The sequence below is a fragment of the Puntigrus tetrazona genome, chromosome 21 (assembly GCF_018831695.1).
Source record: "Puntigrus tetrazona isolate hp1 chromosome 21, ASM1883169v1, whole genome shotgun sequence".
NCBI classification, from domain to species: Eukaryota; Metazoa; Chordata; class Actinopteri; order Cypriniformes; family Cyprinidae; genus Puntigrus; species Puntigrus tetrazona.
In genome coordinates, this window is record NC_056719.1 from 15935376 (window position 1) to 15950435 (window position 15060).

At 38.1% G+C, this 15060-nt stretch overlaps 1 protein-coding gene across 1 annotated transcript in view; it reads left to right on the top strand.

The window, feature by feature from the left end:
• Nucleotides 1-3153: 3153 nt before the first annotated feature.
• Nucleotides 3154-15060, top strand: part of LOC122326027 (follistatin-related protein 5-like) — a 74210-nt gene continuing 62303 nt past the window's right edge. The window contains exon 1 of the mRNA XM_043220702.1: nucleotides 3154-3274. The gene's annotated coding sequence lies outside the window, so the exon portion shown is untranslated. The remainder of the gene's footprint in view (nucleotides 3275-15060) is intronic.

The window sequence follows — 15060 nt, forward strand, 5'->3', positions numbered from 1 at the left end:
AATGCTCAGGGAATACAAATGATCCCGTAATCGTCTGCAACCTTGACACGGAGGAAGAAGGTCACGACGTTGGGCCGGGTGTTCGTGTCTGCCGTTGCTTTATGGATGTGCGGTAAATAATTAGTAAACCAAACGACACGGGCTGGGATCTCAGGGAGGCACGTATGTTGTGCCCTGTTGATCAGATTTTATTAATACCGTTGGCCATTCTCATTCAAGACCCATAACACCAAGCATTAAAGGTTAGCATGTGCGTCACTGTGCAAGAATGATTTTCTTAAAATAAAGTTAACTTTGGCTGCATGTCATTTAATTGAATATTTATCAGAGCTGTTGAAATCGGAGAGTCACAGCAATGTAGAGTCCAATCAGCATAGCGCTGAACACCAAACTTAATCGACACGTAAGATGAAATCTTCAGATGTAGTATCATGAATGAAGCCCATCTGCATTCCAAGTGTAGAATTCAAAGTGTTCTAAAGAGCAAATAAATCTAATATCCTCCTTGGGTTTGCAACACCAAGTCCATGCAACACCGTCTATGTGTGGTTTATTTGTACAGTCTTTTTGTTTAATGGGGAAAACATTACAGAAGTGTAAAATGAACAAAGGTCTTAAGAACATCTGCTCCAATGCTTGCATTTTTCGTAAGCTGATTTTGGCAATGGAGTGAAATTTATTAACATATCGTTTGAATTGCACATACCATGACAGTAAAAATCTTGTAAGCCTCAAAACTATCTTAGCTCTTACTGTGAGACCACCTCCTGCAGAAGAAGGCCAATGTCGAACCGATTGCCTCTTCAGCCTGATTCATACTTGTACGAGGGAAGAGGAAAAGTTACAGAGATGCAAACACAGAATTACTTCATTAACAAAACCACTCCGAGGAACCTCTGAGAGTCTTTGAACTGCCCTCTTTTTTGTGATCTTAACACCTCATCTACATCGAACACGAAATCCATTTCTCTTTCACGTCAGCATGAACTCTCAGAGTATAAATAGTACAGGACATCAGTTTACTTTTCAGTTCAGGGACTTGTTGTGTCAATCTGTGCCATCCAGCATAGACAGAATCCTGATTAGAACAGGTTCTGTTAGTTCTCTAGTGCCGCGCTCGTGTCTCAGTGTAGACACAGTAAACAGCTCCAGATCACGCCATTTCAGACAGAATTACGTAAAAAGACGAGGCAGTGCTGAGTCTGACTGTATCGGATAGTGTTGCAACACACAGATTTTTATTGCTATTGCATTGTTTAAATATGTATATGTTTTTAACCCATATATGCTCACAGCAGCATCCATCTATTATTGTAAAAATGCTCTGATATGAGCAAAAATGCATATTAAATGTTAAGTAAGTCATTGTAGTATATTTGTAATAATAGCCAAAAATACATTACATGGGTGAAAATGATAAAAAAAATGATATGCCAAAATTCACTAGTTCTATTAAAATGTTTTGTAAATTTATTACTGCACATATATATCATAACTTTAGTTCATATTCACATTATTGTTATTTTTGCTGGAAAACTCACAAGCCTATATTTTTTGCTTAGTGCCATGTAATCTGCCCCAGTTAACATATTCTCCTACCATATAGTGTGCTGCGTATTAGTGTAGAAAGTGGCGGCTGCGATCTGGGTTTGATGCCACTCCGTTGCTCTCAGTCAGCGGTCAGGAATTAATTAGAATCATTTCCTTCCTAGCAGCTGTCACCTGAAGAAAGTACTAAAACTGGCACGGACAATGCGCTAGCCCAAATCCAGCGCCTGACTCCAGCAGGAGTTTTCTCCTGCGGCTCTAGAAAGAGCGTCCAGACCTCAGCAGCCTTTTCACTGCCAGCTGGGAATCATCGGGAGCGAGATTTTACACTTGGCTGAGAAACTTTACATACTCTCCGGGATAGAGCGAACCAAACTGCATTACAAACATGCTGTTCTGTCTTTGTTTTACAACATTCAGAGCAGATAACAATCATTTATTTATTTACACGTTTCATTTCATAGCGTGAGATGAAAAAGAGGATATTCAGAGTGTGAGGGATTTTTGATCATGAGCAAAATAAGGTTTAAGGTTAACAGGACTTTTTGTTCAGTGTAAACCACATACACTTGGTTACCGACTGCACATACTTCTTAGAAATATACCAATTTTAAAAAATAAACATAAACACATCAAAACGTGTGGTTGATATTTATCACAGACCTTGTTTTCCTGAAATATTGAAAATCCCTATTGTAAAAATCTATATGAAAATCTCCAGGAAACCCACACTGCTAAAAAGCAGGGAAATTTACAGTAAAAATCAGCAGAACTTTACTTTACAAATACAGCACCAACATGTAAAGATTTACAGAATAAACTTTTACAGCTAAAAAGGTTGTACTGTATTTACTAATACATTGTGAACATATGTTTAGTATGTGGTTGTGGTGAATTTTTTATTATTTTTTTTTTACTAACCACAGATATATAATTTTGCCAAAATTGCAAATGTTCCTCACATTATTGTAGCAGAGTTTGTGCAGACTTTTTCATATATTTTTGAAAGGGGAAAAACTTATCCAGGACCCAAAGCCCCCCTCAGACCCCAATATACCAACTTATTGAAATGCTAATATTAGTTTTGTACCTTTATAACACACATTATGCATCAAAAGTCAGTCTTTAAATACTAGAGGGAGCAAATACAAACATAGACCTCATGCAACACATGACAACATGACAGTAAAATAGTACATTAAACATTCATTTAACAATATTAGACATTACATGAAACCATAAAGTACATAAATGATAAGAAAATAGCTATGAAAAAGTGTCACACAGGGATCTCCAATGCAAGGCTGAATCAATGTATTTAGTTTGGTTTTATTTTGTTACCAAAGCAGTATTACAGTCATTAAAACCCTGGTTCTTTTTTTACAGTGCATGGTTTTGATGTCATGACAGGTGTCTGAAAGCGAACAGGGATTGATGGCGTTTCCCACGCTGTTGAATCACCGCGCAAACTAATGCTTTTTAACGTTCAGCCTCTTCTCTCTGCAGATGGGGTCCGTGCAGGAGGACGTACTGTGGCGGGTCGGGAGTGTGTGGTCAGGGAAGTCACGGGCCGGGCCAGTGCGTGTGCCAGAAAGCTGCCACCACCGTTTGTGCCCGTGTGTGGCTCTGACGGACGTTTTATGAGAACCACTGTGAGCTTTACCGCACCGCTTGCCTGCAGCGGAGGAGAATCTATGTGGTCCACAGCAAAGACTGCTTTTTAAAGGTGAGGTGCATGTTCCTCTGTAGTGTGTGTTGTATGTACTGTCGGTCAGTGCATATCCTGATTCTACAGCGATATTTTTAGGGGATCGTTTTGGTTCTGAATCCTGTTAACCTTCGTTTTCAATCCGATTCATTAGCCGCTATAGGTATCTAAAAGAACAACAGTGCTTAAAGAGTTTGTGTTTATAATTACACCACACATATACAAACAAATATAAAATGTCACATGTTTTGTAGATAAAAACAGAAGCAGATGACACCCGATATTGTTTACGATATTTTACTAACATACTAAAATTTTTTTAATTTTACGATATTTTACACATTTTTAAGCGCTGTATTTTGGATTTAAAAGCATTGATTATTTTGCCTACTGTTAATACTAGTGTTCTTTTTTTGCTTCTGGTGTTGTAATAAAAATATGTGGTGTTTTAGTTGATGTAATTTGAAGATAAAATTTAAATTAAAAATTAAAAATTTTATTTTTATTTTAATTTGTATGTCCAGCTCATATTACTATATTACTGTTTGCCGAGGCATGTTTATAATGACACTGAACCGGATGCTGATGCTTAACATATAGAGCTTTCAAACGATGCATTATTAAATCAACATTTGTGGCTTATATAGTGAATTTTACAAACAGTAAAGAAAATGATATTTTTTCCCAAGATGTTCCAAACATATTTTGAAGAATGTCGGTAGCTATTTAAAGTCGCTGGCTGTCATCAGTTGTGTGTATATTTTGTGTTCAACAGCTCATACTCATACAGATTTGTGGGAGAGTAAATGATGAGCGATTTTACGTGGACCACGCCATACCAAGTCTCATTTTCAGCATGTTTGTGCTGGAAATCCAGACAAAACATAAGCCATGTTCACCACACGAACTCAGCGCTGCCGTGTTTGGCTGATATAACATCATAAACCATATTTATGTCAGGTGCTCATCTCTAGACAGCACAAAAGATGTGAGTTGTATCCATAAGCTGCGGTTTGTGATCTGTAGTGGTGTCGTGTAGGGAGTCTGCCTCGTGATAAGACGGTCAAGGTTTATGGCCTCGAACTAAATGAAGGTCATTTTAAAGCACAAGAAGCACTTGACAATGTTCCACCTCATAAATAATAATAAAGCGCAGCGCCTTTGTGCGCGGCTGAGGCGTGCGGTCTGAAGACATCCAGCCGTATTTCACATCAAAAGGAAAGAATAACGTCGACAAACTGCACCTTTAATCCAGTTTACGGAGAGCGGGGAGTTTGCGAGGAACGCCACGCTGAATGTCACGGTGGACCCGCTTATGTATTCCAGCGTGTGTAAACTGAAGGAACGAGTCTTACGGAACGAGAGTATGTTTGCGCGGGACTTGCCGTGTGTCGGGACTTGGTTTTATGGTGATTTTTAATCCTGAAGGTTAAATTTTTTTTTTTTTTTACATTTATAGCTCAGGAGATTAAGAGAGCTCTCAGCTACACCTCCGCAGTTTTCGGTTTTTATACTTTTATTTGTATATTTCATTCCTCAGATGCAGGTAACACTTTAGTTTAGGGATCAGTTCTCACTGTTAACTAGTTGCGTATTTTCATGCACATTACTAGCGTATTATCTGCAAGAACATATTTTAAGAACCCTTAATCCACCCCATACCTTTACCTTACAATTAATAAACAGCAAACGAGCAGTTTCTTGAAGCAGAAATCATAATTAATTGTTAGTCAATGGCTAGGTTCCCAAAACTGACGTAAAATGATTGTTTCCTGGAGAGTTTGATCATATTCAGATCTCTGATCTTGACAAATCTGAGCACACTCAGCAACATTGTTCAGATCTAAAAGGTGAGAAACGGGGAAACATCTGAGATTCGTTTGCTCTGTCTGGGGAAATTATTAATTAAGATATTAAAGCGATATTGGTAACATTTTATTTTATGGTTATACCTATTAGCTGCTTAAAAGCATGCATATTACTACAACGTTAGCTATTATTAGTGCTAGTAATAAACACATATTAATATTATTCTACTTTAAACTTAAAGCAGCTTAACAACTACCGCACTATTAATAAGCAGCAGATTTATTGATAGTGTTACCTATTCTAAAGTGTTACCGAGATTGGGTTGTTTTTGAGAAGTGTGGTTCATTGTGGATATTGTAGTTTTTGCTGTGGTGTCGATGGCTATGAAGTGCTTCCAGCTCTTGAAAGCATTACATCACCACAACTTTTGAGTCATTTCAAAGAGTCGTACAGCCTGCAACAAAGCGTCGACCAAGAAGATAAAAATGACCGACAAAGAACAATTAGGTCAAGCGGTCGTAGCCGTGCTTTAATGTGAATAAAACAGTACTGGAACTAACCGTTTCAAACCTTATTAAAAGTTGTATTATCTGTGGTACCCGAGCCTTCCTAATCTCATGCATATCGTATAATTAGGCATCTTTAAAGGCCTCACTGATGCTCGCGAACAGGACATCCCTCTCTCTGTGATTAAACAGAAAGACGCCTCCTCGGGTCACTGTTCAGCTCAACTTTGATCCTAACACTCTCTCTCACAACACAGCAACAGCAGCGGCGGCGGCACACTGCGCCGGAGAGGCGTCTTTCATCTCTGCAGGCCGCTGGAGTGCCACAACAAAGTGTGAGAGCGTTTGACTGATGCCTGGCGCGCAGCGGGACGCTCTGCAGCTGAGCGTGTCCACCATCAAAACACCAAAAGGTGTACAAATGAATCTCTGGTGGGTGGAGGATGCGGGAGGTGTTTTCGCAGCGACAGAACTCCTAATGATCATCCTCAGCTCGTGGAGACTTGTTTTCAGATCAAGTCACGTGCACATTCATAATAAATGCTGTGAAGTAACAGAATCAGCAGTGTGTGTCGCTCGAAACGTTCCCTGAATACTTTTTTACGGATCTCAAAGTTAGCCCAAATCCAGTATAACATTGTTTTATCGCACAACCACATCATTGATTGACTGTTGAAAAAAGCTGGTAGTGGCAACATGGAGTGAACTGAGTTATTGAGGTATTTAAACACGTAAAACTGTATGCACGGTGCAAGAAATCACAGGGAACAAGGCTCATGAATGTTGCCAGATCTTGCTATTATAAAAAAAGCAGATAGGAACAATGCCGTAAGAAACTCAAATCCAACTGTGTTAAGCCACATGCTAAAATATCACAATCTGCATCTGCCTTAATTAACTCCATAAAATGGATCGTTTTGCGAGCCAAGCCCAAACTACAACCCAAAATAATAATATAATAATAATAATAATAATAAAGTGGACATGGCAGCCCCCATGAGCGTTCTGGGAATCTTTTGTCAATAAATCACACATACACAAAACACACACGGCTCTGTGATGGTGGCTTAGCTTAGTTTTCGTTTTTGTTATGTTTTTGGATTTTTATAAAACTCACACTTGGCATTGTAATTAAAGTGCCCTTTGATGCTATTTTAAAGATTCCTATTTTGATTTAGGAGACAACACGTCCACATCCATCTAGGTTCAAAACACATGTTATTTTCTCATAGCATACGCTGCAGTGTCACCTCTGTTTTCACAGTGTCTAAAATGATTCGTTTAAGTATCCAGTCTTCTGGGTCCTTAAAAGCATTAGAAAAGCATTTGCTATTTGAGAGAGCTGCAGCGGTGCACCGTGTCACACAAAAGTATGCATTTTCGAAACATATACACTATACATTAATAATTAGTCACACTAACAGGTACCAGAGGCACAAGATGGTCTAAATAAATGAAAAAGTTTTGCAAGTCATGTGCAAGATTTGAGAAACAGATATACTAATTATGTAAGTATTTTACAAAGCATAACCTCTGACACTGGTACGTTTGTGCATGCAGTAAAAGTTGATCTTTTGGGAGACAATAACTTGAATATTTTTTGTAATACATTTTGATCTTTGCAGACATTCTATATTTGCAAACAACTAAATTGCACACTACATGAAAGGTAAAAAAACAATGATTAAGGGCACTTTAACATGACCATCAAACAGCATAGAGTGTGACTTCGGCAAATATATCAAACAACACATGCTAATTTTTTTCTTTTAAGTAATGTCCAGGTGCAGTGCATGCTAAACTTCAATTTGTTTTGTTTTATTATAAATGAGCCTAAAAGCACCTCTTTCCTTCTTTCACGATGATAAATAAGCAGGTCACATGGCCACTTCATTAACTTTATTGCTCCCATGAGATTCATTACGTTAAAGTATTTGCTATTTGAAATGGATGCCATGTTCTACTTATAAATGTCCCCTGTTCCCACACAAGTCCCTTGCCTCATAAACATCACTCTCCATTGCAAGAGTCTCAGAAAAGCTCAAATGTGATGCATATGTATGCACTAGAGTGGACTCGCGTTGAGTTTTAGCAGCAGTGCTTGCTCTTGCTTATGGTTAATGTTTTCAAGAAAGCTGCACATTATCGTATTTATACATATTGAAATTTCAAATGACAGCAATCCAATGAAATTTAATAGCAGTATGTGACTTTTCTCCAAATATGGTGCTGAGTGCAGGTGTATTTTCAATGGCACAACCAAAGCAGAGCGGAAGGCGATCAATCACATTTAGACCGGTTCCTCACTATTTTATGTCATTAGAAGACTTGCAATACAGAACACAGAGTGTGTGAGCTACTTTTATGATGCTCTTTAAATCATTTGTGGAGTTTAACAGCAGTGGTGCGATGGGTGGGACAGTATCTATCTTTACCTGCTGTTAAAAAAACACATGCCTGAATCTGCTGCATATATCATTTAGGAGATTGAAGAAGAGATTATTTGTTCAGATGAACTGAGACGTCTACTGAGACGTCTACAGTGACCACATTAAAGTGTTGTGATAAAATCGACACATTCAGAAAGCCAAGACTTCCACGTTAAAAGTTGTAAAGTAATGGACGAGACTCGAGGCGGATCCAATTGAGAAGCTTTATTCACAGGCATGGTCCAACAGGCAGGGTCGAACATCAGCAAACAGATAGGCAGAGTAGTAAACGTTAAGGAATTTTCGGCGGTGAGCGATAGAAAGTCCAGAGCTATCTGATTGGAAGCTGTATGATCAGGTGAGCGAGTGATAAGTGGAATCAGGTGTGTGTGTGTGTCATCGGTGCAGTGGATGATGGGAATTGAATTGGGGAATTGGAGTGAAATACAATCAAAAGTCAATGTGAAGACGAGGTGACATCAGGTGGTGAGTGAGTAGAAGTAGAAGAAATTGATATTGCAACCCAGGCTCATTGGAAATACATGCATGCAACCCTGTAATTATGTACTTAATACATGACCGAGGCAAGTTTTAACTACAGGAACAAGTACATAATTCAGCGTTTTTATTATCAAATTCAAATATCCAATGAGCGTCACTAAAGAGAACCTGGCATAATAAAAATATGTACCTCTGTGTAATACCGTTTTTACGTGCCTTGCTACACGTTTTGCTGCAGTTTCAAAGAGAAATCTCCACTGGGTGGTGCTATAATACCGGTTCAATACGTGAACCCTGGCACCTTTTTGTTACGTTGATATAGGTATGTATTGCGGTGGTTCAGAATTGAAATATCCATGGACTGTTGCTAAAAATTAAGACTCTATAATGTTGAAAATATGCCAAATCCAACCCTAAATAAAAAGGTATTTGATGCAAACGTGCCATTTCAACTTTCTTTTACACAGATTTTAACTGTTTTGTCAAACCATAATTACATAGGATTAGAACCAGAGCTCCGTCTCTGTGCTCCGTGATCTACCTAACAAACTTCCCATCTATGAAAACACATAGATATGAAGCTGGATATGCGTGATGCCAATGTTCAAAAACACCAGTTTTCTAATATCCAAGCATATTAATATTGTTTTGAAGTCATAACATGATATTCTTCAGGTAATTGGATGAAAAGTATGCTTTATTAATCTAATTTCCGTAAATTTGTGTGAAAAAGAATACAAGGTGTTGGAGTTTTACTGCCTCTGGTGTTGATTTCTTGTAGAAACTGCAGTGACATGTACTTGTTTGTGTCTCGCTAAAAAAGTATGTTTATGCCATGAGACCAGGTAGGCTAAAGATTAATGCATGTTAGAACCTACCTGATAGTGTTACCAAATATAAAATTAATGTGACCGTGATATTTTCAGTTCATGCAGAGAACATACTGAGCTCGAAAACTGATCTGAAGCTTTTCAAATCATGCAGGATGTTGCATTTGTTGTCCTAGCATTAAGTAATTGTGTGAAAAAGTTGTCGAATTTTAGCGCCTCTAGTGTTCATTTCAACTGTAAACTGCAGCGATTTATGCGTTTGTTTTCAGTTGTGCAGAAATGTACGTAGAGGCACGTATTTCCAATGAGCCTTGCTTGTGATATTGACGTCAGCTCGTGCCTGTGTTTTTGCGGCTCTGCTAATTCGGAAAACTCTCAAGTCACTGATGTTACTGCTTGGCACACTTGTGTATTCTGGCCTAATTAGTAAAGGAAACTGCGTGCGAAGAATTTGCATATAAATCAAAAGGACAAATTAGGACAACTGTTTTATACCAGGCTTTGTATATTAGCATTATTTGAGGCTTGAAGCCTTTAGTTGCTTGCATAGAGAAGGCCAAGCCTGAAGGGCCGAACAGAGCATGCTCGCTTCAGACTGTCGCTTTCAACAATCAGCTGCAAAACAAACTAATCTCCTCTGAAAGCGCATCCTCGCATCCGCTTTAGAGACTTTGACAGTCCTTGCATAATGCGTTTATCTCTCTCTATGCCTCTCACTCATGACGTATCGGTCTGGGGTTTCAAGTGATGGCTTTCACCCAAATGAGCTCTAATACTTCGGTCCCGGGCTATTTAATTTGAAACGCTAAATTACAATTTTGAACGGTGAAATTAAAATGCTATTTTTAACCGGAAAGGGGAAATTGTAGCGTTTGGGATTTGTTTTTACATTAATCTTTAACCGGTATGCCACTTCATCATCAGGTCTGTGAGGAACATTGTGTTGCTCAGATGTTCCTCTGTCATCGACTTCTTCTCTATATCTTATTAAATAATTATAGTGGTCTCCTACAAGATCTTAGATACAGTGAGTGAGTCACTAGCATTCATCCAAAATTAGGTATAAATAGCAAAAATCGAAACACTAATCTTTGGCGTCTAGTTGAAGAACGCAAATCTGGATTTCTCAGATGCATCTAAATAAACATCTAAATTAAATGGTTTTGGTAAAATGATTACATGATGTTGTGATTGATTCGTTGGATTAATTGCACTGAGAAATGTCTGAAATGAATGAGAAAATCATAAAATAGACATGACAGAAAAGTAGCTTTGGAAAGATGTATTTTGATTCAGCAACACAAAAAAGTGATTATGAAATATGATTAAGACTCTAAATATGAAACTATAAATGCTGGTAGGCAAGGTTTCGTTCATAAAACTGATTTGTCCCAATGGCTGATTCATTTAGAAAAAGAGCAACTGAATCTTTATGAATGATTCACTGATTCATTAGCTCGTTTGATTTGATCTAATCACAGATTCATTCAGTAACAAATCACTTCTGTTTGGGTTTCGTAGTTTGTTTTGAATGGTTTATGGTTGTGAAAATCAGCATGTTTAAAAGAGTATGATGCAGTATGCAGTATGATGCAGATGTTAAGAAAAATTATAGCACTCTTGCTTGTGATAGTATATAAATGTAAACCCATTTTGCCCTTATGTTTAGAATTTTAGGGCATATAACTGCACTCTCAATTATAAGATGATATACAGATCTGGGCAGCTGCTTTAAATGCCTTAATCATTTTAATGTGTGTGTGTGTGTGTGTGTGTGTGTGTGTGTGTGTGTGTGTGTGTGTGTGTGTGTTTGTGTGTGCAAATTAGCATGTTAAACTGACATCCCTAATTTAAAATAAATAAATGAATCAGCCTCATCGCATTAATTTATGCCCACAAAAATGTGTTTAAATTTGTATTAAATCCAAAACAGTCTTGCCACAAATTTGTGCATATTTTACCAGGTAGTTAATGCATACAAATTCATACAACCTCATTCAAACAGTTTTGTACTCTTTGTCCCAATTGATGGGTAGGTTTAGAGGCGGGGTTTGGTGTAGGTCATCAATTTGTTCAGACGAGGTCAAATTGCAGTGAGATCAGGCTGTTTAAATCAGGTAAAATATTGGATCACACATTATATTGAATTGCCTTAACTACTCTGTACTTACATCAAAATATCTGTACAATGTACTTATTGTGTTCATATTGTATTGCGAAACACTTCTGCTATTGAGGTGGATACGGGTTAAGGACAGGTTTGGTTTGGTACGAATAGGTTTAAGGGTGGGTTAAGGTGTAATTACAAGTTTTTACAGAAATTAATTACTAAGTTAAGTCCATTTAATATAAAGTGTGAGCAATTATTGCTCTTTAAGGTGGCAATTTCAGGTTTTCACTTTTTATAGTGTGGTAGGTTTGTGCTTGGTCCCAGTGGCGTACAGTACGTGTCAATTATAGAAACACATGCTGTTGTTCTCGGGAATGTCACAGGTTGTCATCTCATAAATGTTGTTTCTTTATGAGTCTGACAGTTGCATACGAGCGCCTTCACTCCTCTCAGTCATTTGACTTGCCAAATTGTCAGCTGTGTGATAAAACACAAAAGGTGAAAGCATATGGCAAGATGAACAGGAAAGTAGAAAAGTCCAAGCATACTAAACAGTGGATTCTTGGCAGGCTTTGAATTCAATTACATGTTCAGAGAGAGTAAATTATTAACACTTGAGATGTTGCTTTGTGTCGGATGGCAGACATTTAAAGTCATTGCATACTTGACTGCCCGAGTCATTTGTAAGTGACCCTTTCTATGGTGCAAATAAACCTCTTGCTCTCTCTGTCTGTCATTTCTGAGAGATTTAACTGCTGTGAGACCGTCCTCCAGCGCTGAGCGATTCTAGCGGTTACATAGCACAGATCCACCAGGTGTGAGCAGATAAAACAGAGACTTTTACACAGTTTTGAAGAGCCTATTATGGGTTATGAAATCTTCATATTTTAATCTTGGGAGTCCATGCATGCATACAAGGTCAAATAACAATTACATTTTCTTATAATATGCATTATTTTTATCTCATTTGTTCAACGACTTGAAGAAGATTCGTTCAGCTATTTATTTTTCCAAACCCTGAGTTTTATTTAAAGCAGTGTTTGTGGGCTCTTAATGCTCCAAAAGCAGCAATTACTGGCAAAGAATCAATTTTCATTTTTGTTCAGATCAACGCGAAAAGACCAACAAGTGGGCGGCACTGTGTTAATGTTTCATGTGACGTCAACATGAAATGGCTTGGGACTCTTGGAACTTTCTTTTGAGAGACAATAACTTTATACATGCACTTTCAGATTTAAAACTTTGTTTTCATTCACTTAGAGCTGTGTTACACGCTGCATGAAAGCCAAAAGTCTACAATAAGGGCACTTTAAAAAAAAAGTGCACAATGTAATAATGGCAAATTACATTAGGCAGCATTACATTGGTGTTGTAAATTAGCTATTGGAGATTTTACAAAGCAATGCCATCAAATTAATCTAGTTCTCATTCAGTAGGGTGTTGTCCTTTCAAAAACTCACAAGACATTTTAAAGAAATCTTGTTTGATTTGCTCACTGCATTAGGTCAGAATGAAAGAGCAAACACTCTTTTAATGAAGATCTGGCTGAAGCATCATGGGACACTTCCAGTAGAAGGGCATGAGATGGTCCACTGGTTTTAAGAAGCTCTCTGCCATCACAAAAGATCACAGAAGGTCTTCTGTACATTTGGACATGGCAGTGTTGTTTCACGAGTCACTTCCTCTGTCCGCTGCTGTATGTCTGACCTTGTACAGGAAGCATTACTGCTCAGTGACACGTTAGCTGTCACATGAAATACTTCCACTCGGCCAATCCAGACGTTTGTACGTACTGAGAGGTCCCCGCGTTCGACGCGCTTTCAAAGTGAAATGTCCGGTGAGTGGCGCTAAAATTACACTCAGCTGTGTCCAAAACAGACGAATGCAAATCCGTTGTATGTATCGTGACGGTTCAGAAATTCTTTTTTTTTTAAATAAAAGATTAATGCTCTATCACGTCTGAAAATAATGTACCAGGCTAACTGATAGAGTGAACAAAAGCAAACATGACATAAAAATACATTTATGTTGCTTCTACAAGTCTTTGAGCTCGTGACTTGAGAGGTTCGCATTGCATGTGTAGTGCTGTACCAGGTGCGCTACCAAGCAAGCTTACTGATGACTAGTCAGAAAAAATATGTTTAGCCCATAACAAGGAACTATGGAAAAATACAACTTTATTAATCAAAAATTTGTCATCATAATCCAATTTGTGTGAAAACACATTACATGTTACATTAAACCATGTTTTGTCCTGATCAGTTCCCATACTTCCATTTAGTTTGGTTTAGTTAAAGAAAACTAGTCATTTAAAATGGTGTGAAAATTTGGCTGGTGGTGTACATCTGTATGTTGTGTAGGGTGGACACCCTTGAGGTTTTAGGTCAAACTAATTTTGAAATACCATGTCCATGTACTGGTGCAGGCTTTAGCAAGTTGGTCATTTATTTTCTCTTTAAGATCGGCACTTTAAACTTCATGCAATATACTGATAAACTAAACAAAATTATGTTATGTTCAATTTAATATTAAGTGATGTACATTTTAGACACAAGTCAATGATTCAACAAGCCATTCATGAAGACAACAGCTACATTTTCAACTACATACAAGTATATCACTCTCACCATTTTAGCATACCCTTCCATGGCAAAAATAGCAAGATTAATATACTACTATGTGGTCACTTGTATCATACCTGAATTAATTACTTAAAAAAAACAAAATGATGATTTGCTGGCACCTTCACCATCAGCTTAAATGTATTCATGGCATCTCTGAGCTGCATTTAACGTTATGTGTAACAGATGTGTCACTTGTATAATTTTGAAAGAGAAAAAAATTCAATGCTTAAAATGTTTCCCAATACAACGAGATGCACTTAGATGCCCGGGAGGCATTGCAAAGATGGCCGCCGAGTGACATGACTTGTCTTAAAGAGACTTTGATCCAATTGCCACTTCAGATGCAGTTTTTGTGCTACTTCTGCAGTGCTAAGATGGATTTTGTTGATTGATTTCATTCAAACGTTATCAGCCGTTAATGTCTTATTATTTCAATTGCGTTTATACATTTAATACGTTTAGAAAATTTTACCTACATAAGGATAAAAAAATGGCCAGCAGAATCAGTTTGATGGGAGAAACATCGCTCCTTAGTGGAAAAGTAAATTTCACTCACTGGTTTAGGATTTCATCCTGTCTTCAGTAAACCCTGTAATGTATTTTTCTTGTAGGTGTGATAGAAATGACCACCCTAATGTCATGAGTCTGTGCGCATCATGACGCTCTTGTCCGTCTTGTGAGACTGTGGTAATTGGTCCGCCGTATCTAGTTTAGTTTGCACTCTCCACATGACTCTCTCCTCAAACAGTGAGAGATCGGCACAGAGTGCTAATGCCTTCCGCAGAGAGAAGCGTCGCCTCACCGTTCCTGTCATCCATCCCTACGGTCCCAGCAAGAAAAATTAGCACTAATACCTGGTGACATTGTGCTCTGTGTGCTCATTAGCAGGGGGCAGCGTTTCAATCACGCTCTCCGTCTGAGCATGTGCCCAACAGAATGCTTAAAACAGCCTTCCTCTGCCAAGCCGACCAGCGCGGTCTCTGGGAGGTTTTGTT